Raw genomic sequence first — 22,929 nt, 5'->3', positions numbered from 1 at the left:
CTTGGAGCCCCTCTTTGAGTCAGGAGCATCAGGTCCCAGCTGCCTCTCCATCCCTGGAAGTGCTCAGCCAGATGGATGCAGGGAGCATCCAGGCCTGGTGCAAGGGACCAGAGCAGGTGGGATGGAGATACCAGGAAGGGTTGAGGTGATCAGGAAGGTCCTTCACCAGAAACACAGACACCATCCCATGGGTCTCTGGGAGCTTTTGATGTATCTCATGCCAGTCAACCTGCAGGCTCCCAAGACACTTTGGTTGCAGGGCTCAGATGTGTGAGGGTTGGAGCCACCCCAGCCCCTTTCACCCCACAGGTTGCAGAGGGGCTGGATTCCTGAGCTGCTGCCCAGAATGTGCCCTGCAGTTGCTATGGTGACATTGCCATTTCTTACCTCACTGGGGGGAAAAAAGCCTCCAAACATTTAATTCTGCAGCCCACCTGGGAGCCTTTTAAACTCCCCGTTCGGTGTTTGACATGTAATAATTTTTCTGCTTTTAAGATTATCCTAAAATGCTCATTCTTTTTCTCCCTCTCAAAATCTCAGCAGTGGAGCCTCAGAAAGAAATCAGCATAAAAAATACCAATACAAGTTTCAAATGCCAATTTGTCACCATCACTGGGAACAGGCAGTGACAGGCACCAGGGAAGGAGACACAGCAGAGTGAGTCAGGGCTGACAGCACTGGCATGCTCCAGCCACTGCTGACCGGTTCCTATGGGAAATGCCAGGTGGAGAGCTGAGCCCACAGATGAGAGGGGAGAGGAGGTGGTGGGTGGAAGCGAGGAATTTGGGGAGGAGAGCTGGTCCTGGCTGGTAGCAAGGAGGGCTTTGATCTGCTGCCCCACATACACAGTGGTACCATTGCGCAAGAGAGTCATCAACGCAAGAAGGAAAAGAAGATAGAACCTCCCTTAAGAAACCGAATTAAGATTTGGCTCAATTACCCGGGTCTGCCTCGTGCTCCCAGGTGACCTGGGATCCCCCCAGATTTCCCGGATGGTGCGGGGGAGCAGATCCCAGCCCTGCCAGGCTCCCAACCTTGACGTGCAAATAAATATAGTCAAAACTGTCAGGCGCCGGGTGCTGCGGTGCCAGGAGGCACTTGGGTACCACCAGCGGGACCCCGTCATATGTCTGTTCATGCTTGGGTATCCACACACCTTCCCAAGCAGATGGTCTGCTCCACAGCACTGGGATCCAGCAAGCCTGTGGAGCAATTTAATCTCCAGAAATAATTTAATATGGTTTCCTCCAGAGTATGGTGGTTTGGGGTTTTTTTCCCTGACCAGCCATAGAATAATTTAATCCTGCCTTCTGTGTGAAGGTCTATTTTGAGCTTGCCACCTGCAGAGTGTTTTAATCCCACAACTCACAAAGTAATTCAATCCTCTCCCTTGGTGAGTAATTTAATCCTCTAATTCCAGGGTAATTTAATCCCCTCCCTGGGGAATAATGGAATAATTTGATCCTCTGTTTCCAGAGTAATATGATCCTCTACCTGAGAAGCTCAAAACTTCAAACCAGTCACCTGCCTATCTGCAGGCACTGCCATCCCTGCAAAACGCTCCCTGCCAGGTGGGAATCTGGGAGTTCTTCCAGTAAATCCATCCCCACACTGGCCAGTGTAATCCATGCAGGTCCAGAATGGGCAAAACCATTTGGCACTGCTTGACCCTGGGGCACTTGAGCCTGGATGCATGTGATCGCTTCATTTAAGTTCCTCAACCAATTAATCCATTTGCTGATGAAATAGTTTTAATCTGGGTCGGTGCTGTGGTTGTTAAAGCAGGGCAGCCTTTGCCCCCACTCTGGGGCGCTGCTGGCATGAGGGGAGGGTTCCTGTGGGCTTGTTTTGGTCCAAGTGTTCAGTTCTACATATAAATATATATCTATACATACACACACACACACACATTTATATATGGATTGTCTTCCCATTTGCTTGGAAGGGTAGTGCTGTGTCCCCTCACATAGCGTTATCTCCACCAGGACTGGTCATTGAAATGTCTTAACCCCAGGTGCCATTCAATGAGGACCCCCTTGCACTGAGGGTCTGCAAGCAAGGTCCCAGCATCCAACTCCCCCCAGGGAGCTGGGAGCACGGCAGGGCCGTGGTGACCGCCTACTCCTGGAGCTGAGCACCACTGCCCTGCCACAGCATCCTGGGCATGTTCATGTCCTCTGTCCTCGCTGTCCACTCTCACAGGGCCTTTGGGCATGTCACATGCCACCTTCACTGTGGAATTCCACCTTGAAGGCAATGGAGACTCCCTGTGGAGTGGCAGGAAAGAGAGATTCCGTGCAGGAGCCTGGCTGGGTTATACCTCTTCCCCCTCATTTCTGCTTAGTAAAGGCTCAATAGGAGAAAGTGTTTCCTCAGCTGAGATGTTAAAAAGAGAAATCTCAATAATGATAGTGTCCATTTCCATGCAGAGGAGGATCTGTGGAGTATGCAGAACAGAAATACTTCCCTGTCCCTCTAAAGATTGCAGCAGTTTGTACTCAGGAGAGGGATTAGCATACTAGAAAGGAAATAACACCCTGAGAAACACTTGTGGGAGATGAGAAAGAGGGAGCAGAGCAGGAGGAGAGACCTGCAAAGAGGGCCTGTTGACGCCATGTTGGCCCCAGGTTTGGGATGCCAGGGGACAGATAGGGTGATGCCAAGGCAGAGGGGAAGGTGCCCCACCATGGCAGAGGGGGAGGGGGTTGGAGTCCATCCCCTGCCTGGGGAGTCCCCACATCAGGCAGCCCCACCCACACTGTGGGGCCCTTTTGCACAGGGTGGACTGTCCTGCATCACCTGTCACATCCCCAGGGAAAAGTGATGAGGCTGAGACTGCGGTCATTCTTTTTGTTTAATCCCACTGTCAAATTAGTGTTTGAATCTTGGAAGCCAAAGGAGAGGCAAGTGGCTTGGAGGACCAGAGCCAGCTTCCATCACTCCCTGCCTGTTACTCCCATCTGTAAAGTGTTGAAATTAACATCCAGTTCCCCCCACCTTGCTGTGGCCCCCTGGGACCACCCCATCACCCACCACAGCTCTCTGCAACCTCCCTCTGGGGCTGCACTGGGCTCAGAGGTGCCAGGGATAATTGTCTTTCCTAGGGACAGAGAATTCAAACAAAAGTCCTTGCCTGGGCTAAACAGAAATCATTGCTCGTTCTACCACATGCTTTATGTGCCCTGGTCCTGCCTGGGACTGCTAAAATTCTGCTTTTAAAACTCTGCTTTGTATGAAGTCTGTCCTGGATATGTCATCTTGCATTCTAACGTGATACATTAGACAAATAATTCTTTATGTGCAAAGCGTTCCTAAGTACCTGCAGGCCAGAGGGAAGAGAGGGGCTTGAATATCTTCAAAAATCCCATTCTAAATGTTTCCACTTCAAAGTCTCTCCTGCAAATTCTGCTCCGTGCCACATCTCCTGCCCAAAAGTCAGCTCTGCTGGTGCCTTCTGTGTCATTCTCATGCCACATGGCAATGCTCTGTGGGGCAAATGGCTTGTGCTGGCTGTGCTGTGTCTCCCAGATGTAGCCTTCTGTTGGAGTGGGGGAAGAGAGCAGGAGAAAAGTCTCTCCCTGTACTCTTTGAAATATGAGCCGCTCTCTTTAACCAGTCTTGGTGTTCACTCACCTCTCTTCCCCTCTAATGAGTCGGTTTTTGTTCTCCCTTGTCACGTCCGGATGCACATTGTGGGTAATTGATGGACAGGACCCGACCTCTGAAAGCTATCAACGTAGCCACTGTGAAATCACACGTCCAAATATGTTTATCTTCCCAGCTTTTTGGGCCCGAGTGCTCTTGGACACAGATTTCCATACTTCAAGAAGGAGAGTAAATTTCCTTCAAAATGTCAGCATAGAAATGAAAGATAAAAGGGAAGACATAGGGGCTGCTTAAACTTTGCATTCATGGCAAAGCAGAGTGGTGTGGCTCGGAGGGAAGGAACTGGAGCTCAGCCATGGGCAGGCTATTTCAGGGGAGTTGGTGGTGCCTCAGGGGTCTGAATGCTGCCCTGTGATGGGTGCACTTCCTATGGTGACTTCCAGGCAGCATTGGTGTGCAAACCACTTGCTCTTCTGCACCTGTTTTCCCCAGGATCTGTCCCAGCAGGTTGGAGTCTGGGTGTCTTCTCCTGTCATGAGCTGAACTCCTGATGTTCAGCACAGGTGTGGGTCCCTGGGGTCACACCATGTGTCCACCCCAGCACTGGGGGAGGTGTGCATTCACCTGGTGTTGCTCTAGTATGTGAGGAAGTGGCCATGGCTGCTCTGAGCCTCTTTGCTCTGCCAGTACCGGGACAAGGCTGTCCTGTGGCTGCAGCCACTGGGAGTGGCAGGCAGTGGCCCCATGGTGATGGGCTCATGTCTGTGCAGGTACACTCTGCCTGCCCTCAGCGTGCCTTTTGAGTGCTCTGTAGTAATTCTTGATTGCAGGAATCACTTTCCACACAAGCACCTCTCCAAAGCAGCAGCAGATGTTCGATGTTCTTCCTCGGTCCCTCCCTGAGCTGTGGGCATGGGAGGAAAGCAGCCGAGCTGCAGACAGGGAGCTGGGAGGATTTCCCTGACCAGCAGCGAGGACGGAGACCATTCCTGCCACCTGGCACAGCCGTCTTCTCCTGGCCAGACCCTGGTGGGGCTGCCCACGACCACCACGGAGGCGTTTCAGGGAAAGCATGAGCCCTCCCCCGTGGCAGCCGGAGCGGCCGCAACGTGCTCCCTGCACGCTGCTGATTGACAGCCAAGATGTGCGACTGCACATCTTGTTTTCAGCAATCTGGGTGTTTGTGTTGGCAGAGCCTGGCTCACGCTCACGACAGGAGCTGCCTCTCAATGTCAGCAGCAGCTCTGCCGTTGCTGAGCCTTTGCACACCCACCTCTTCCCTGGAGTTGCCGGCAGCTCCACCAGCCTCTGTTCTGGCACCTCTCGCATGGCCACCTGTGCCCACAGTGCTGGCAGGCACCTGCTCCCTGCCCTCCTGCAAGCACAGGTTTTTCCCCTCTTTTGATGTAGCCCTGTTGCTCACCGTCCCTCAGCCATCATCCCTCTCCCACTGTCCTGGGGAGCTCCTCATGCACCAGGATCAAGACTTAGTCTGCTTCCAACCTCCCTCCTGAAGTCATGTGCTTTAAATATCGACAGCGGGTGAAGTGAGAAACCCTTATGGGTTTGCTGTGGAGCTCCTTGGGGATGGTGTAGTTTGTGCTAAGCAAGAGATGGGAGCATAGGCTGAGAGTGCTCCCTCTGGGCTCTCATCTCTCTCTGTCCAACCTTCTTTTCTTGAGGAGCTCTGTGGGATGAGGATGAGCTACCAGAGCAGGTCCATGGTGGGATGCGGGTGGCAGCAGAGCCAGGGCCCTGTTCAGAGCTGCAGCCTGTCAGTACTGCTCACACTCCTAGAAACTCTCCAGGAGCTCTGAGGCTGCACCAACTGTGGCTGCAACCCCTGGGATGGGGCTGCCTGCCCAGGCTTCTGCTGCATTTCTGTCTGGGCTGCATTTAGTTGTTTTCAGTGTGGAATGCAGGTGCTGGATGTGAGCTGGTCTTACTGAGCTGCAGCCATTAACCCATCCTGTGTGAAGGGTGCAGGTCCCCAGTCTTGCTGTGGCTCCTGGCTATGCAGCCCTGTGTCCATCCCTTGTAGTGCCCTGTCCTCCTGTTGCACTGTCACCAGGAGATCCCACCACGGGGCCAGCGAGCCCTCAGCCTGCCAGCAGGACTCGGCTCTGCCTGCTGCTGCCATGCAGGGACCTGACAGCAGCACAGGGTGAGAGCCTTGTGCCTCTGCCTTGGGATGACAGATGCTGCTGTGCCCCGGCGAAGCTTTCAGGCTCTGCCTGAAAGTGGTCAGGAGCTGAAGGAGCTCTTGCCTGGCATTGCCAGGGAAGGGAGGTGAGGAGAAAGAGAGGAGGGCGAGCCAGAGTGCGGGTGCATCTGGGGACACGAGCTCGGCAGCAGGGCAGCGGGGAGGGGAGCACACGGGAGACGAGCCTGGATTCAGGGATGTGTGTGTGCACACAAAGGTTGTGTGTTCATTGCCTGACAACATGTCCATATAGCAAAATCACCTCTGAGCACCTCAAAATCACCCTCCCCACCCCAGGGACAGCAAATAATACTGAGACATCTGTAGAGGCTTCATGACTCAAATGAGAGCTTGGTTGCCAACCTACTCCCCTCCTTCTTTCCTACTAGCGCTAAAAAAACTCAAAGAGGGTTTTGCAGCCCTAAATCTAGCTCTGGGCCCATCTGCAGCCTACCAGCAGAGTATTAGGTTGGGGCACTTGGTCTGCAAAGGTGAAGGCTGCAGGAGGAGGCTTTGAGCCACCTCTGAGACCTCTCTATAGCTCCAGTGCACCTTTTGGTTCTGTCATCAGAAATGCATCCAAAATGTAAGTAGAAATAGACTTTTTGAAGTCCTCACTGCTGTGGAAGTGAGGATAAGCCACATTTCATCCCACCCTCCCTGGAGCTCTGGAAGTCTCTTGTGCTGCCAGAGCAGCTCTTGTACAGGTAGCCCCTCTTGGGAGGCATGTACCCTCCTCTAGCAACTGCATTTACCACAGTGTGAAGCACAAACTTGTCTTCTCTGTGTGTGACTCCAGGCTGTATTGTAGATTAAAAGATTTTTCTTTCTCCTTTATCCAGCAGGTGGGTCTCTGGTGGCTGTTTCAATACCATTCTTGCATGGGCTCTGGGATGTCTGTGCTGAGGTTCTCAGTAAACTCAATTACACCGTGGTAATAGCATGGTATTGACTCAGGAGCCTCAGCAACACAGGACTCTTGCCGTTTATTAGTTGTTTAATTATATGGCACATCAGGCCAAAATAATGTCATTAGCTAATTAGCCCACGTTGGGGGTATTTGTAATTTTTCTTAAATGAATGTCAGTGAAGGGTGCCAGCTGTTAGCCCAAGAGTCAGGGCTCCTTTTGTGCACAGAGCAGGTTGAGGCTGATTCCAGCCTAGGTGCTCCTTCATGTGTCCCATGGGCACAGGTCCCCTGCCACCTCTGGGGACAAGATGTCCCTCTTCAAGGGTTTGCGTGAGTTACTAATAACAGCACCTTCTCACAACGTGACTGGGACCCCCAGCACCCTCCAAAGAGCTCATTGTGGGCATGGCTGGGCCAAGCCCATGTCCAGGTGTTATTCAACAGCAGCACTTTCAGGATCTGAGGAGTAGTACAGTGGCACTGAAAGGCACAGCTCTCCAGGACTGTCACACAGCTCAGCCTGGACACTGACCATGTGCTGCCAGAGCCACTGTGAGTCACTTGCCCTCGTGTTTGACACCAGCTACACACCACTGAGCACACTGAGAAAGGGAAGCCAATGGCATGTGCTGCAGTCGTAACCCCCCAGAGGGGGTGACAGCAGAACAGCCGTAGGGCTGAACGTTATGTGGCACCCCTGGTGCTGCTCCTGCTGCTGTTTGGTCCAGGAATCCACCCAGTTACTCAGCGATGCCTCATTCTCCTCTGCCTGAGGGGCTGGGAAAGGCAGAGCCCATGTGTCCCATGCAGGAGATGCTGCCAGGACTGCCGTGACTGCCAGCACACACCCCATCCCCATTCCTGTGTGCAGACTCCAGTACAGACTTCCTTGCATCGCCAGACTCCAATATGAAGCTTTTGGACTGGGGCTGTGTGCTAGGGATCAGTCTGCCATGGGATCTGCTCCTCATTTCACCCTGGTGATGGGGCACGAAGCAGCAACATCCCAGTGGCTCACCCAGAGGTGGATGCAGGCTGCTGGCATGGAGATGGGGTGTGTTAATCCTGGGGGATAAATCCTGTGGGATAAGGAGTTCTACAAGACAGTTCTGGCTGTCTCCCTGTGGTTTCTGTGGCTTTTCAAGGAGGAGGCAGCATTGCCATGTGGGAGCATTCTGGGCAGGATGCTGCAGGATGTTATTCAGGGGTATTGTTATAATTAGCATTTCTTGGCTGCTTTATCCCACCAGCACCAAAGGTTTTCAGTGTGATGACTCCTGACTTAAGGTTAGTCCTTCAGCTGGCTGCTTTGGGCCTGCAATTCCCAGTTGTGTTGCCCCCACAAAATTCTTACCATTATTTAACACAAACAGGTCAGCTCCGTGCTTTACAAAATACATTTGCTGATCCTGAAGATTTCTAAATGTCTTCTGATGCCTTCTGATGCAGAGCTGAGGAAAGCAAGGGTCTGCAGTAGTGCGGGGATGGGGAGGGAGAGCACACCCAGCTGAGGGTGGTCTCTATACTGCCTGATGCCTCACTTTCAATCTGGCTGGGTCCATTCCAAACTCTGAAAAATTGCAGGCACCTGCAGATGCTTTCATGTCCTTGAGGACAAGTTCTGCCAACTGGAGAACCTCCCTGGAGAGCCCACACACTTCTGAGAGGTTCAAGAGTCCATAGCAAATAACTCCAAAATTAACCATGCAGGCCTCCCCCAAGTCCTCAAAGGCACAAGTTGAGATGAATAAAATAAATTTGGAGTTAATAGACCACACTGAATTTGAAATATGACATTTCAGAAAGGGGAGGGGGAATAGAGACTTGTCCAATAGTTATAAATTTTCCCTCATTCAAACCTTCTTATCTCCCCAGTGCCTTAGCTGCTTAATTGGAGACTCTGTCAAATAATTCTATTCCAGTGTAGAGAATTCTTTGGTGGACAGATTTTTTTTTAAAGACACATTAGGGGAAAACAAAACTGGGCTTGTAAGGAGAATGAGTTACATCCTTCTGTTGGCCATTGCTGGTGTGGTTCCACAGCACTGCTGTGAGATAATCACCCATTCTCCCATGCTCTGCCGCTCACCTTAATAACTCTCCCAGGATTTGATGTAATGGTTTACATAACCTTTCTGAAGCATCCTGAATTCTGATGCATCCAGCACTTAAATGTGACATTGAGTCAACTCTGAAGTACTTTACAGCTGGGTGATGCTGCTTGGGGCTACAGCAGACAATGAATGGAAAAGTTTCACTTACCAAGATGAACTTTTTACCAGCTGAGCTGTGTGTCTGGTAGAAATCTCAGGGTCTCAGATTCTGAGCTGGGGTCTGGGTTTGTCTCCCTGTGCCGCCTGTGGATGCGCATAGCACCAGGGTTGATCCAGGGCAGCAACTATGGACTTGAGTTCCTGTTGCCTGTCTGCATGTGGCCTCTCTGTAGGTACCTGCCTTGGAGCCCACTGGCTGGATGACATTTATAGTCAGTGGGGAGAAAAAAGGCACGTCCAGCCAAAATTCATCTGACCTTTCTCAGGCAGCCACCTTAGAACGAGATTAATCCTGCCCCTGAGAGGCCTTTTCTCTCCATTAGCGATACAGGAGTTCATCCAGCTTGTCCGTGCATGCAGGCTGTGCTTGGGCAGATGTATCCCCCCGGATCCCTGCTGGGCTGTAGGATTTGTGCGTGGCCAGGGAAGATGCTTTGCTCCTTCCTGGGGCAGTGTGCAGAGTGCAGGTATGGGAGATGGGCAGCCCTGCTTGCCCCCAGCACCCTCCCCAGCTGGGGCTCTGGCACATGGCATTCGCCAGCCTAACCAAAGGCACAGGCTCGGAGGGCAGGGATAAAGATAGGCATTTTCTGATATCTGGGGCTGATTCTGCTGTGTTCAAAATCCTGCAGTAATTGCTGGTGTTGACTATATATGTAAATCTGTATCTATAATAGTCTCTCTCATGTATGTCTGTGTATATATATACGCAGGCACACGTAGATGTGTGTATATCTAACATATGTGCTCTCAGCCCACACAACATATGGGGCTCCGAACGCCACCGGAGTGTGCGCATTCCTCAATCCTGGCTCGCGTGGCACCCACGGAGCGGGGTGGGGCGGTGTCCTGCCTGTGCCAGCCTCACCACTCATCCCGACCTGCCATTGCCCTCCTGATCCTTCCCGGTGGGATTTTCACCCTGCACAGCGTAGACATAGTCCCGGCTGTCACCCCTGTCCCCCCAAAAGGCGTATGGGGTGGTGGCACCCTCCTGCGCTCCCCAGGTTTTCAGGGTTTGGTCTTTACTGGGAGAAGGACAAGGCTTGTGAGGAGCCTTGCACAGCTCCCAGTGCAGGTGGATGCAGTGGGATGTAGCAGGCTCCTGGTGCTTCACTGTGGCTTGTTCATTAGTTCATGTGTCTCAATAAATCAGGTTGGCCCTCTGCCAGCAGGGAGTAACTCAGGCTGGGTTGCGGAGGAAGCACCTTGGGAATGGGAAAGAGCCTGTGGAAAGCACAGCTGTGCCCCAGACACACACAGGAACCTACCCCAAAGCCCTTGGGGTACTGCTGGGTACTACTCCAGATTCTGGGCCAAAATCACTCAGAGAAGGGGCTTTTGGCTGTACCTTTCACCCTGGGGTGAGATGTGGCTGCAGGGTGTCCCCAGGCCAGCCTCCAGCACAAGTGTCCATGACAGGATGTTCCAGGTCTGCAGGGAGAGCAGGCTCTCCAGGGTGCTATCCAACACTCCAATCCCACAGCAGTTGGAGGTGCTGCCTGACCCTTTTCCCCATCTCTAGAAAGGTCACCATGCCTCCCAGCTCTTTCTTTTTGCCAGTGTGAGTACCTGTATCAGACACTGAGCACAGCCCCAGTACTGTGATGCTACCATGGCTGATCCCAGTGAAGCAACGTGATTTAATTTTGTGGTTTCCAGCCGTGCCACATTCACAGAAGCACAGAATATTCAGAATTAGTCCAGAGGAGCAGAGCTGAGGGAAGCAAGGGTCTGCAGTAGCGCAGGGATGGGGAGGGAGAGCATACCCAGCTGAGGGTGATCTCTATACTGGTTGTGAGCTGAGCACATCCTGCCAAAGCACAGGAAACAGAGCAGGTAAGGGAGGAGAGGGCAGGTGTAAGAAAATTCAGGTGTGCAGCTGGGAAAGAGCCTTTCCATAAGAGAGCTGTTGGTGTCGACGATGTTGGTAGTGTCACTGATGGAGAAATTCAATCACTTCCAATGAGGGAAAAATAATTGTCTTTCGAGGTACAGTAGGTTGTTGTCATTTTCCTGTGACACACTCCATCAACTTTCAATTTCTAGTACAAAAGCCCTTCGTTCTTGCTCGAGTCTCTCTAATCCATTGCAGTGAGCACTCATGGCAGACATGGCATAGGCTGGGGGAGTCATCTGGGAACAGGAAGGTCCAAATTGTACCAAACTGAGAGGAACACCCCAACCCTGCTGGGTGCAGAGGGTGCCAGATGGGGGAAACCAACTTGGGTCAGCAGTCAGTGAAATATCTCATCCCCTTGAGCCTCAGGTTCTGTAAAACAAGGAAAACAAAACGGTGAGGGGCTCACATAGCTTGGGTAGAGGGGCTTGGGGTGACCTCTGGCACCGGGATGCCAGGCAGGTTTGGCACAGAGAGGCTCAAACCCTCTGGGGCTGGAGGAAGCAGGTTCAGCGCCATCCTTCCCTCTGGTATCGGTGGTGGCAGAGAGGAGAGGAAGGGGAGAGTGCCCAGCAGTGATTTGGAGCAGAGGTGTGTGTGCAGGAAAGCCAGAGCTTGGCACTTCCCTGCCACTAGGTGAAATAAGAGGTGATTAGCAAAATATCCCAGCATCCCAGCCACAGAGCCTTCTCCTCTAGCACTGGAAGAGGAAATATGTATTTAAAATCACTGCTCTAACAGAGAGAGGTAATGATGTGTTTCAAGGCAGAGCTAGTATCATTCATAAAGCCCATGCTGCTTAATTACGTCTGCCCCATTTAGGAGAAAAATTATTTCCCAGTGAGTTTCTGGTTTGTTTTCCCTCTGTCCCGCTGCATCTCACCATGGCTCCACCTGTTTGTCAGGCTCTTCAGGATGCCTGTCTCCAACCACAGCTTGGGGCTGGCTGCCAGACCCAGGGACTGAGGACTGTCACTGTCACCAAGTGCCAGCCACCCAGAGAGGCCGCAGAGCTCAGGATGGGCAGAACGGAGGTGATGCCATTCTACATGGACCCAGGGTGGGGTAGCAGAGTAAGTCCCTTGTTCTTATGGGACAATAGTCAAGACTAGTTGACCCAGAGTCACAGAACCACAAAATGTGCTCAGCTGGGAGGGACCCACAAGGATCATCGAGTCCAGCTCCTGTGCAGGACCATCCCCTGTGCAGAGTCACGCCATGTGCCCGAGAGTGTTGTCCAAATGCTTCCTGAACTCTGTCGGGCTTGGTGCTGTGACCACTTCCCTGGGGAGCCTGTACCAGTGCCCAACCACCTTCTGGATGAAGAGCTTTTTCCTGATAGCCAACCTAACCCCCTGCTGCTAGGCGCACAGCCCTGCTGTCCTTGCTGGGGATGCTTTGGGGACCCCAGTATTTTCCTGGCAGGCTCTGGCACACTGCTGTCCGCAGGTACCTGCGCCTGATGCCGGTTCCACTGGCCTCCAGCCCCACAAGCTGGGGCTCTTCCTTCCAGAGAAGAGCTTTTCATGCTGCTTTTAAGCAGCCTTAGCTTGTGGTGCTTTCCTTTCACTTTTCAGCTCTAGCCTGACGTTATTTGGGTAGAAGCAGAGGGGTAGGAGTGTAGAGAAGCAAAATGGTGGCTTTTTTTTATTTCTTGCATTCATAAGATATTTCAAGTGACACACAGAGACAATAATGTATCACTCAGCTCGAGTACAGCTTGAATGGTTTAAAAATACGCTTCTGAACTTTCCACCCCTGTTCATGCACAGGCACCATCCCTTTGGGGTCTGCACTTTGGCAAGAACAAGCAAGGAGTTAAGCAGCTCGGCAAGACGAGCTATTTATGGATGTTGCAAGCTCCCTGCTCTGCTCCCATACCCCATTCAATCCTCTAATTATGTGCAGTTGTTTCATGCTGTGTCTCACCGCACGCTCTCTGGGGGAAACCGCTGGGGCTTTGCCAGTTGATGAGGAGGGGGTGGGAAGGGGGAAGACTCTGCCACACGTGCTGATGCAGCCTGGGAAAACAAGGGATGCTGTGAGGTTGTTTGTCTGTGGGCTGTGGGGATATCAGGGCATGGCCCTGGGACCTTCTGGACACAGAAGCAGAGCTTATAAGAGCAACACCCCCAGTGGGGGAGTTACCTGTGGGAAGGAGGACATAGCAACAGAAGGTGTGGAGAGACTTCCCCCATCCCTGGGTTCAGTCCTCTGTGTCCCCAAGCCCTCCCTGTGAAATGGAGCCCAGAAGCTGCAAGGCAAACATGAGAGAGCAGCAGGGACCACAGGGCTTGCCAGCCCCTGTCAATGCTGCCCTCCAGACAGTTGCTCTACAGCAGTGCCAGCTTGGAGAGGAGAGTGGCTGCTGCCAGGGCTCTGAGCCTCCTCTTGTTTCCCTGGCAAGCCCGCCCAGCTGCAGACGTGCTCCAGGGTAACATGAAAGCTGCCCGTGAAAGCTGCCCCTTCCACCTCCGTAAACCCCTGCGAAGATGCTGCTCAGCATCATAAGAATTTTAGTTAATCCACTAATAGTCTTTGAATAAGTCGACCAAACAAGAAAAGAGATGAGAATAATCTCCGGTGCCTGGAGCTGCGTGGCTGTGTCACTAAAGCAGCTCAGTGAGCATCTTCAGATCAGCAGCCTGCACCCATCACCCCTGGTGTTTCACACTCCCGAGACACTCTCAGCAGCTTTTCTGGCTCTTAAGAATGGTGACAAAGTGGTCTGGGGGAGGCCAGCCATAGCCAGTGCCCTATGTCCCCTCCACACTGCAGGGTGAATGGGCACTGGGAGGACTGGAAGGGACCAGCACCCCCTGCTCCTCCAGAGGCTGGACAGGGCCAGGGGGATCTGTGCAGATCCTTGTAGGCACAGGGTTCAATACACTCAAGGTTGGCATCTGCAGTCAGTGCTGTTGGACTGGTAAGAGCTGGGGGCTGTTGCTGGCTACACTGGTCTCAGATAAGTTGCTCATGGGAACTGGAGATGCCCAGATTCAGGTTTTTGTGTGGGTCTACCAGGCATGCAGGGCTGTTACCCGTCCCTGTGTCTCTCTTTGTTCCTCCAGTCCTCTGCCTTGCACTTCCTTTCTGGCTTATCCTGACCAGCACCAGTGATCCTGGGTCTCCTGGGTCCTTCTTCCCATGGAAATGTGGCCCAGCTCTACCCAGGAATGGCAGAGAGAGCAGGAATGTCTTCTCCCTTTACCCTCCTCAAGCTGGACCAAATGTTATCTACCCATACATTGCCCCCCTGGGAACAGTGTTCAGACCCAGAATCTTTCACAGACACGTCCACATGGGTGAATTACCTGATCTGTGCTGCTCCTGTCATTTGAGCCCTTCCAGCCATCCACCGTGCCCCCAGCCTGCTCCCAAGCCCATCAGCAGGGAAGGGAGGCTGTGGCCAAGCCCCTGTGTGGTCCCAGCAGGCAGCACAGGCAGTTCACATCCACCTCCATCTGCCACGGCATCCGGAGGCACAGGCAGCCCCTGCACCACACACCTGGGCTCAGGGAGCCAGCCTGTGCCCTCCATCTGCTCCATCTGTGGGGAGTGGGGCTGGGCCACCAGTGCCCCTCCAGCAGCTCAGTTCAGCTCTGGACAGCCTTGGGTGAAGGCAGGGTCCTGGCAGTCCCTCGCCATGGAGGTTTAGATGCTGAAAGGGCCCCTCTGTACAGACCCAGTGCAGGAGGAGTTTGGGGTTCAGCCCTCAGGAGAGCGAGGGGTCCCTTCCCCTGGCAGCCCAGTTTGTTGGGTGCTGATGGGGTGCTGGGGGCCATTGCCATGGGGCCCTTGCTGTGGAGTGGGGAATGCTGCCAGGAGCCAGAGGCTCCCACTCCTTCCCAGCTCTGCTCTGCACAGGTTTGCTGTATTCTCACCTGATTAGCGGATTCGAAATGCAGCCTTTGGCTTTGAGACCCAAAATAGATGTCAGGTTGTCTTTACTCCACTGAAGGCTCCTTAGTATGTAAATCCCTCCCCAACACAGTCAGTGCAGCACTGTGCTTCCAAACGGATGGCACCTCCGGGATCCTGGCTTTCCTGGGGATCCCCAGCCCAGCTGCTGCTTGGCAGTGTCATGCTGGGCAGGGGCTTCCCCAGGCCCTCCTTGCAAGCCGTGGTGCAGTGGGGGGCTGGCACAGCCCCTGTGACAGGCACGTGTTAGGGATGGTGCTTTGCATCCCTCCTCCACTCCCCCCTTCCCTCCCTGCACTACATGGGACCCGGCAAGTTTCCCGGGAGGCACTGGGGCCAGCGGGCAGTGACATTTGTTTTGTCACTTACGCTGTCGTCACCAAATAAACCGAAGAAATAGCTGCCTTTAGGGGGGAGCTGGGCCTGGTGACATTCGCTTCATCTTACAGCAACTAACGCATCCGGCAGCATCCCCAGGAACCGTGTGCTCCGTGCCAAGGTAAACGAGCTCCGTGCTGCCAGCAGAGCAGCCTCCCAGCCCATCCCAGTGCTGGGGACCAGCTGGGCACAGGCAGGACCTCTCCAGCGGTCAGGGACACCCCATGCTACAACAGCCCCCCATGAGCTGTGGCCTCTGCAGAGAGCCGGGAGCGGATGTTCATTTAGTGACATTAATTGCTTGATACTTTTGTAGTGTTCCCTACCTTGTAAAGATTGAGTCAAAAACCAGCGCCTGAGGAACTGCCTCTATTAAACTGATGTTCATTAGAGCTGACTTGGCGCTACCTCATTAGGCTGCTGTAATTGAAGGAGTTAATTGATTATCAATAGTTTGAGTTGCCTCTCCTCATGCCCGCAAGGCCCTACTGGGTGTTCTTAGGGGGCCAGCATTCATCATGTGGCTCGGACGTGCCTCACTGCTGGCAGTCACAGCTTGGGTTGCTCTGTGTGTCCCCGTCTCCGTGCTGTGCCCGTCGTGATGCTGGCACTGCCAGCAGCGTTTTCCGCGTGGGTCCTTTGCGTTCAGCTTATTCACCCAGATTTGGCACTCGCTCGAAACTGTCTAAAATACTTCTGATGGCTCCCCTTTCTGTGGCTGTTCTTTAATGCATATATATTCTATTTGGAGAAGCTGCATGTGGGGATTCACTGACTCTCTCCTGGGTGTGAAAGCAAAAGCAGAGCCTCCGAAGCAGCTGCTGCCTGAGCAGCTCCGTCCCGCAGTGCAGGGGTGGAGGGCACAGCCTGGGGGGGCCCAGCTGCCCAGCGGGGGCTGTGTGGCTGTGCTCACACGCTGGTTTTCCTGAGCTTGGACTGACTCCCTCGCACAGACACGTGCTGCTGACTCAGTCACACCTCTGCTGTTTTTAGAGGCGGCCTTCTAACACCCTTCCTCATTCAGCAGAAACCAGGGAGATGCTGTGCTTCCCCAAGCCAGCCTGAAAACACATCCCCTGCACTCAGTTGCAGCTCTTGGGCTGCTCATCCTAACCCTGGGCTGCTGGAAATGGGACAGGCGTGGGTTTTGGGGTGAGGACGCCCCTGGCAGAGACAGGTCTGTGCTCAGCCCTCCTGCCATAGAGATCTCTGCCTTCTGCCATGTCCTGCCCTCAAGTTCACCCTCATGTAGCCCTCCTGCCAGGAGCAGAGTGCCCAGAGCATCCTCAGGTACCCCCAGGAGCTGATGGTCCATTGCTACACCCAGAAGACCACGGGTGACAGGGAGGTGATGATTCTGCAGCAGGCAAGCTGGGAATGGAAGAAATGATCCTCTCCATACGTGCATCCTCACACCTCCATGAGGGTACAAGCAGGGCTCAGAAAGCTAGAGGGTAGGGGTGCCACAGGCCATCTATCTGCTGCCAGACTTTTTTTTAGGCAAATGCTACTCCCCTGCCCCAGCTCAGAGTCTGTGCTGCATCACAGGTGACAGCACAGACAGCGAGGTGGGAGGTAGACAAGGCAGGAGGAAACTGTTGCTCCCCAACTTCGTTAGCTTTAACTAACGAGCTGTTTATAGGAGTGACATGACACCTGCTTTCCTCTTTATAAATTCAATAATTTATGAAAGGTATTAAAGGCAAAACAGCCTCCCGGATAAAGCCTGTGATGCGTGTACGCTGGGTATTAGCCAGACGGGACAATGAGCTACACTTGAATAACACACGAAGATATTTACCCTCTCCCTCTATAAATTATTAAGGGGCTTTTTTGCACATAATTACATGAGCTTTTATGTTTCTCACTCCCTGCTTTTAATCCTTTTTGGAATGGTGCCAGTCACTTATAACAGGAGCTGAGCAAACAGCAAACGCTATGGCTGGGTTTGGGGTTGGGTTTGGGGTCGCTGCAGATGATGGAGATGCAGGAAAGGGCATGGGTGTGAGCCGATCCTGCTTGGCACGTGGCACAACACCGCAGGGAGGGACACCCAATGGTGCCAGCTCTGTGGGGCTGGAATGGGGTTTGGCCCCAGCATGAAGTGCTTTTCCTCTGGCGTGGGTTCAGGGAGGTGGCCGTGGGAAAGTGCAAAGCAGGCTCCAGTGTTTTAAATGCCCTCCAACTGTGCATGTAAATCAATTATATGCAGATGTAATTGGGCATGCAAATGTCACTAGGAGGCTGTTTACATGTGCAGTGTACATTAGGGGAGCACGTATGTGTGCAAAGGAACACTGAGGATATTAGTAATAATTACACCCTGAGAGTGTCCTGGTGCTGGGTTTGCTACTTCTGCTTCTCCAGCTCTGGCCTTCAGGGAGCAGAGCTCCCTCCTTACCCTGCCCCATGCCAGACCTCCCCCCCCTTCCCTGACTGATGTGTTTGCTCCCTGGCCCGTGCCCAGCAGTGCAGCTCAGCTCCCTCCCCTGCTCCCCAGCATCGCCTCTCCCCATGCTGCTTGCCGGTATGGCTGCAGCCCCAGCTGAGCCATGCCCATCTTGGCCTGCCACACCAGGAAGGGACCAAGCTTCTTTTAAACATTAAGGTGAGGAGCCCATTTCATCCCCTCCAGGCACCCTGACCCCTTTCTCTTAGTTGGCAAGCATTTGTGAGTCAGCCCCAGCAGGATGGCTCCCACATCACCTTCCTGTCCTCCATGCCCAGCACAGCCTTTGCTTTTTCAGTGTGAGCAATTGACAGGACTCTCCTGTCCTCCATACTCTCAGTTCTCTCCAAGCCCTCTCTCCTTTGTGCCAAATTCTTTAATCATTGCTCTTTGTCCTGTTGTGCAGCTCCTATTCTTACACCAAGCTGTTAAAAGCTGTCACTGTCATAAATTCCTTGTCCCAGAAATTATCTTTGATCTCCTGAACGTGGGCTACAATAGGCACCGAGGTGCTTGATATTATTAATACCTTCTATATATGTGTCAATGAGCTTAAGAACTTAATGGAGCCTTTTCCCTCAGCCCTTCACACCGCGTGTTTGGGCTGCTTGACAGAGCAGTCAAGCTATCAGTGCTTGACTCAGGCTGACATGAGGACATGTGGCCTCTCTCTGTTCCAGAGCGCTGCATAGAAAGGCCTGATTTCCACACCCACAATTCAAATGGGTTGGGCTGGTGACAGTGCCCTGGCAGAGATGTGGGGGAGCTCAGCTGGAGCAGACTCTGTGTGCCAGCAGCTTATCCCAATCTTCAGTAGCACTTGCTTGAGAGGGGCTACAGAAAGGCTTTTTCTCTGCTCTTTATCCCTGTTCTCCAGAGCTTCATGGAGGTCATGTCATGATTTGAGATGTGCAAGGCATGAGCACAGCATCTCCTACCTCTCACCTCCATTTCAGTTGGACAGAGAGCTGGAGATGGGTCCAGCCACGTGCCTGCAGCCTCCAGCAGGCGAGGCTGTGGTGGGGAACCGTGGAGGGATCCCTTCCATGGCCTCACGGCCCCAGCCCATGTCCAGGGTGACGTTCTATGGCTCCTGCCACTGCTGTCCCAAGTGAATGGCTGCTGGTTGAAGAAGTTTTGGATCATTCTGCTCCAAATCAATAAGCTGACCAGAGCAGGGAGCAATACAAGACAGTACAGAAAGCATTATGATAATACTTGATAAGGATCCTCAGTTCCACTGAGGAGCAGCCATACAATGCAGAATTTGGCTTCCCTCCAGCTGATAATGAGAAGCCACTGGACTGACTCAGCCTGCTGTGAGGAGGCATCAGCACACATCCAGATGGCCGTGGGGAAGGGGGAGCAGGAATATCCTGCCTTGCCTCTTCGTCCCACTCCCCCCACACACCCTGAAATGTCACCACCTCCAAGAGAGAACGTGATCTGGGAGCACGTTTCTCCCTGACTGCATCTGCAGGAGCCCGGTGGAACAGCCATTCTCAGGAACAAGGGTTCCTCAGGAACAGATCCTGCTGCCAGCAGTGCTGAGGAGGGCAGGGGACGTCTGTGTCCATGTGTTGTGCAAGGCATGCACGAGACATCAGGGTGGCCTTCCCCTCCCTGTCCTAAGCAGCCAGGAGTTTATGGTACCTTCTCCAGGGACTGGTTAGGACTGGGCAGGATCAAGGAACTGGTTGCTGGTCGAGCCCAGGGTACGTGCGAGGTACCCTCCTCTCCGGATGTGCAGGGGCAGAGCCGGCACAGACCCTCCCCCTGTCCCTGCTGCCAAAGGGAGGAGGCTGGAGGGGCAGGCAGCCGATCTGGCGTTCCCAGAGCCAGTGCTGGCAGTACTTCAAGGTGTGGTACATCTTATCTCTGCCTGGCATTTGCATGGATTTTCTCAGCTCAGCTTGTTACGAGGAAAGTGTGAAAATCTGAAAAAAAAGGAATGATAATAATAATGGGAGTAATTAAAATCCACCTCCCTCCTGCCAGCTCGGCCCTTCCTAGACCAATTGTGGGATTCCTGGACACGTGCACTGCATCCAAAGGAGACGAGAATGTCCCAAGTCTCTCCCTTGAGGGGCAGCTCCGTTCCCCACTGCCCAGGTCCCTTATGCAGTGTGCAGGTGCTGCCTCTCCTGGAGGGAGCTGAGAGCAGGGATAAACTCCTGCCTCCTGCCAACAGAAGGGAACCATCTGCCACAGCCCGTTATCATCTGAGGATGGCAGTGGCAAAGAGCTGGAGCATCTGTCTGAGGGACGAGCCCCCACAGATGGACACCCAAATGTTCTTGCCATTCCCTGCAGGTTTTAAAGAGGAACATGTTCAACGCTGTGAGCTGAGCTGCTCTGCAGCGTCCCGGGGCTGCACAGAGGTCAGCACAGGATAGTGGCACCTGGAGGGCTGGGGCACTTTGGGTCACTCCATGCTGCAAAAAGGAGGTTGACTCAGTTGAGCAGGGTTGACCCACAACAGCTGGAGTTGGTCTCTACAGCATGGGGGAGGCCAGTAAAGGTGATGGGAGAGGGAAAAAAGGCATGTTTGCTGCAAAGCTGTCAGCTGCACATAGCTACAGGCTGTTAGCGGGGACAGGAGGGGATGGTACTTCCAATGAGGTTTGGCTGTGTGCTTCTGACTGTCCCCTGCACACTGTCACCCATGCTGCAGCACCTCAGGGACATTAGCAGTAAGCTCACCAGTCATGACAGATCAGTAACTGCAGAAACATGGGAGCCTTTGGGGCTTCCAAGCAGGGGCCAATGCAGTTCCTCTGGCAGACATCAGCAGGGTTCATTGCTGCCAGAATCTGCCTTTGTCCAAAGTGTCCTTGAGACTGTTGGGGTGAGGAAGTGTTGCCCATGAGGTGGGGTGAGAGTTAAAAGAGGGAAAAGCCCAAATGGCAGTGCTGCTCCTTGGGCAGGTTGGTTGTACTGGCTCCTCTTACACCCTCGCACTGTGGGCAAGGGCCTTGGTGCTCTAGCTGAGAAAGCAGCTTTTAGGTGATGTTTTTTTCTCTCTGCACTCTCCATCCTTCCCATCACCTCTCCCTACTGCTGTCCAAAATGCACAGTGTAGCTGTCAGAGCAACCCAGGGCTGTGCCCCGCTGTCATGCCTGGGGGCACCCATGCTGCCCTCACCTCTCCTGACACCCCTGGTCCCTCCACCCAGGTCCAAAATCATGGAGCCACAGAATGGTTTGCATTGGAAGAGATCTCAAAGATCCTTTAGTTCCAAACTCCTGCCGTGAGCAGGGACACCTTCCACTTAGACCAGGTTGCTCAGGGCCTCATCTAAGCTGGTCTTGGACACTTGCAGGGAATGGAATCACACACTGAGGGTACACAAAAGGCAGGGTGTGCACGGATGCCCAAAAGCTCATACCTGCTCCTGCACGCCCACTCCCCCATCCTCTGCCACTTGCCTCTCTCCCAGGGTAGGGATGGCCGTCAGAGCCGAGGTGGGAAAGACGGTCTTGGAAGGCCCCCTGCTTCCAGGCAGTGCATAGCATCACTCTCACACGCCACCAGTGCTGCGTGCATGGCGTACTTGCCGTGTCTTTGTGGAACGGCTGAGGTGAAATTTCCCCCCTCACACACCCACAATGCCAGGAATTATTCCCGAGTGTTACTATTGAATATGCGGTGCCCTGCACTTTAGAGGGGCTTTAACGGGGGTGTGGGAGAATTCGAAACGGTATTCAAGAGCTTTTAGCCTGTCTTTTGTCCTCTGTTTTTTTCTGGCTGCATTGCCGGCTTTATCTGTGTTTGTGAAGTGCTATTAGCATCGATGGCATTGCTGCCATAGACCTAACAATAAGAGGCATCGATCCGCACTGAGTAAAGGTCTGAGGACCACTGAGAGGGGCCAGGCTGAGTTTCCTTGATGGCAGGAGGAGAGCTCGTGCAGGCACATACGCGTTGTCACCCCACTGTGTTTCTTGCCACGAGGATCCTGTGCCCAGGCCCTCGCAGGGATACACACCTGACGGGTACCCACTCTCCCAGCCGAGCCAGGGTCTGTGCCTGTGGGAGCCGAGGAGTGGGCAGGAGTGGGAGCAGAGAGCTGGAGTGATTCAGCCCTCAGCTGGCGAGTTCACCGTGCCCACCCTTTGTTTATTCCCACTCTTCTCAGAAGCTCGACTTTGCCAAGCAGGAGGATAACGGGGCTCCAGGGAGGCAGCAGCCTCTGCTTGAGTGCCAGGAGTGGCTCGAGCTGCCCGGGACTTGCTCGTAGCAGGGGACTGCAGGGACATGAGCTTGGGATGGCCTCTCCTGTGCTCCATGGCAGGCTGGGGGGAGGCCATCGCACAGGAGAGGCCTGGGGCCAGCTCAAAAGCTCCCATTTGCCGAAAGAGCCGTTCAAGGGAAGGCTCATGGGACCCAATGAAGGGACTTGTGGCCCCAGTCCGGGCTTCTGCAGAGGGCCCTGGTGCCCCTTGCCCTGGGTCCGCTTTAGCCGGCAGCAAGGGACAGCTGGGTAAAAGCAGGACAGAGCAGGAAGAAGCACCCCAGGAGAGCCCAGCCGAGAGGAAGCAGCAAGGGAAGGTCCACATTACAAGCAAAGTTTGTGTCCATTACTGCTGGAGAAATCGGCCTCAGCTGCGAGAGCCAGCACTGGGCAAATCTAATGCTGCTCGATGAAGAGTGTCCATTATGGAAGGGGTGAAGTGATGGACAGTGCTCGGGAAGTCGTGCACTTAGTCCTGAATGAAAGGCCACCAGCTCAGCATGCGCCGGAGCCTCCGAGGGGGCCTTGGGGATCACCAGGTCCCCGACCTGTCCAGAGGCATAGCCTCACCGCTTGTAGCCCTTTCCCTCTTATGTGCCGGGGTGGGGGGGGGGGGGACAGTGTAAAGAGGAGCAAAACGCTGTGCTGAGGTAGCTGCTGTAGGACGGACGCTCCGGAATCCCCAGGGTAGCCCGGCATCGTCCCTCGGCGGACGCGGACAGGGCTGGGCACCGACGCGACGGTGACGGGCAGAGCTGGTCCGTCCTCTGCGGGCAGCGAGGCTGCTCCAGCGGCGGCGGCGGGGCGGGGGCTGCGGGGGCCCCCATCCACCGAAAGGCCCCGGTTCGCGGGGGAGCCATCCCCGTTCCCCACGCTCGCAGCCCCGGGGACCCGCACCCCCCGCGCGGAGCGGGGGCGGCGGCGGGAGGAGGGACCGGCCGCCGCTGCCGTGCCCGCCGCTCCGCGCACCGCCCCGCGCCCGCCGCCGGCTCCTCCCGGAGGGGAGGCGGGGGCCGGCGGCGCCCAGCCCGGCCCCGCCGCGGCAGACCCGGCC

At 54.1% G+C, this 22,929-nt stretch overlaps 1 protein-coding gene across 2 annotated transcripts in view; it reads left to right on the top strand.

Moving 5' to 3' along the window:
- Positions 1 to 22,929, top strand: part of LINGO1 (leucine rich repeat and Ig domain containing 1) — a 74,949-nt gene that overhangs the window by 35,705 nt on the left and 16,315 nt on the right. The gene's annotated exons all lie outside the window — the stretch shown is intronic.

Source organism: Aphelocoma coerulescens, chromosome 10 (assembly GCF_041296385.1).
Source record: "Aphelocoma coerulescens isolate FSJ_1873_10779 chromosome 10, UR_Acoe_1.0, whole genome shotgun sequence".
NCBI lineage: Eukaryota > Metazoa > Chordata > Aves > Passeriformes > Corvidae > Aphelocoma > Aphelocoma coerulescens.
This window is presented reverse-complemented; position numbering and strand designations above follow the sequence as displayed.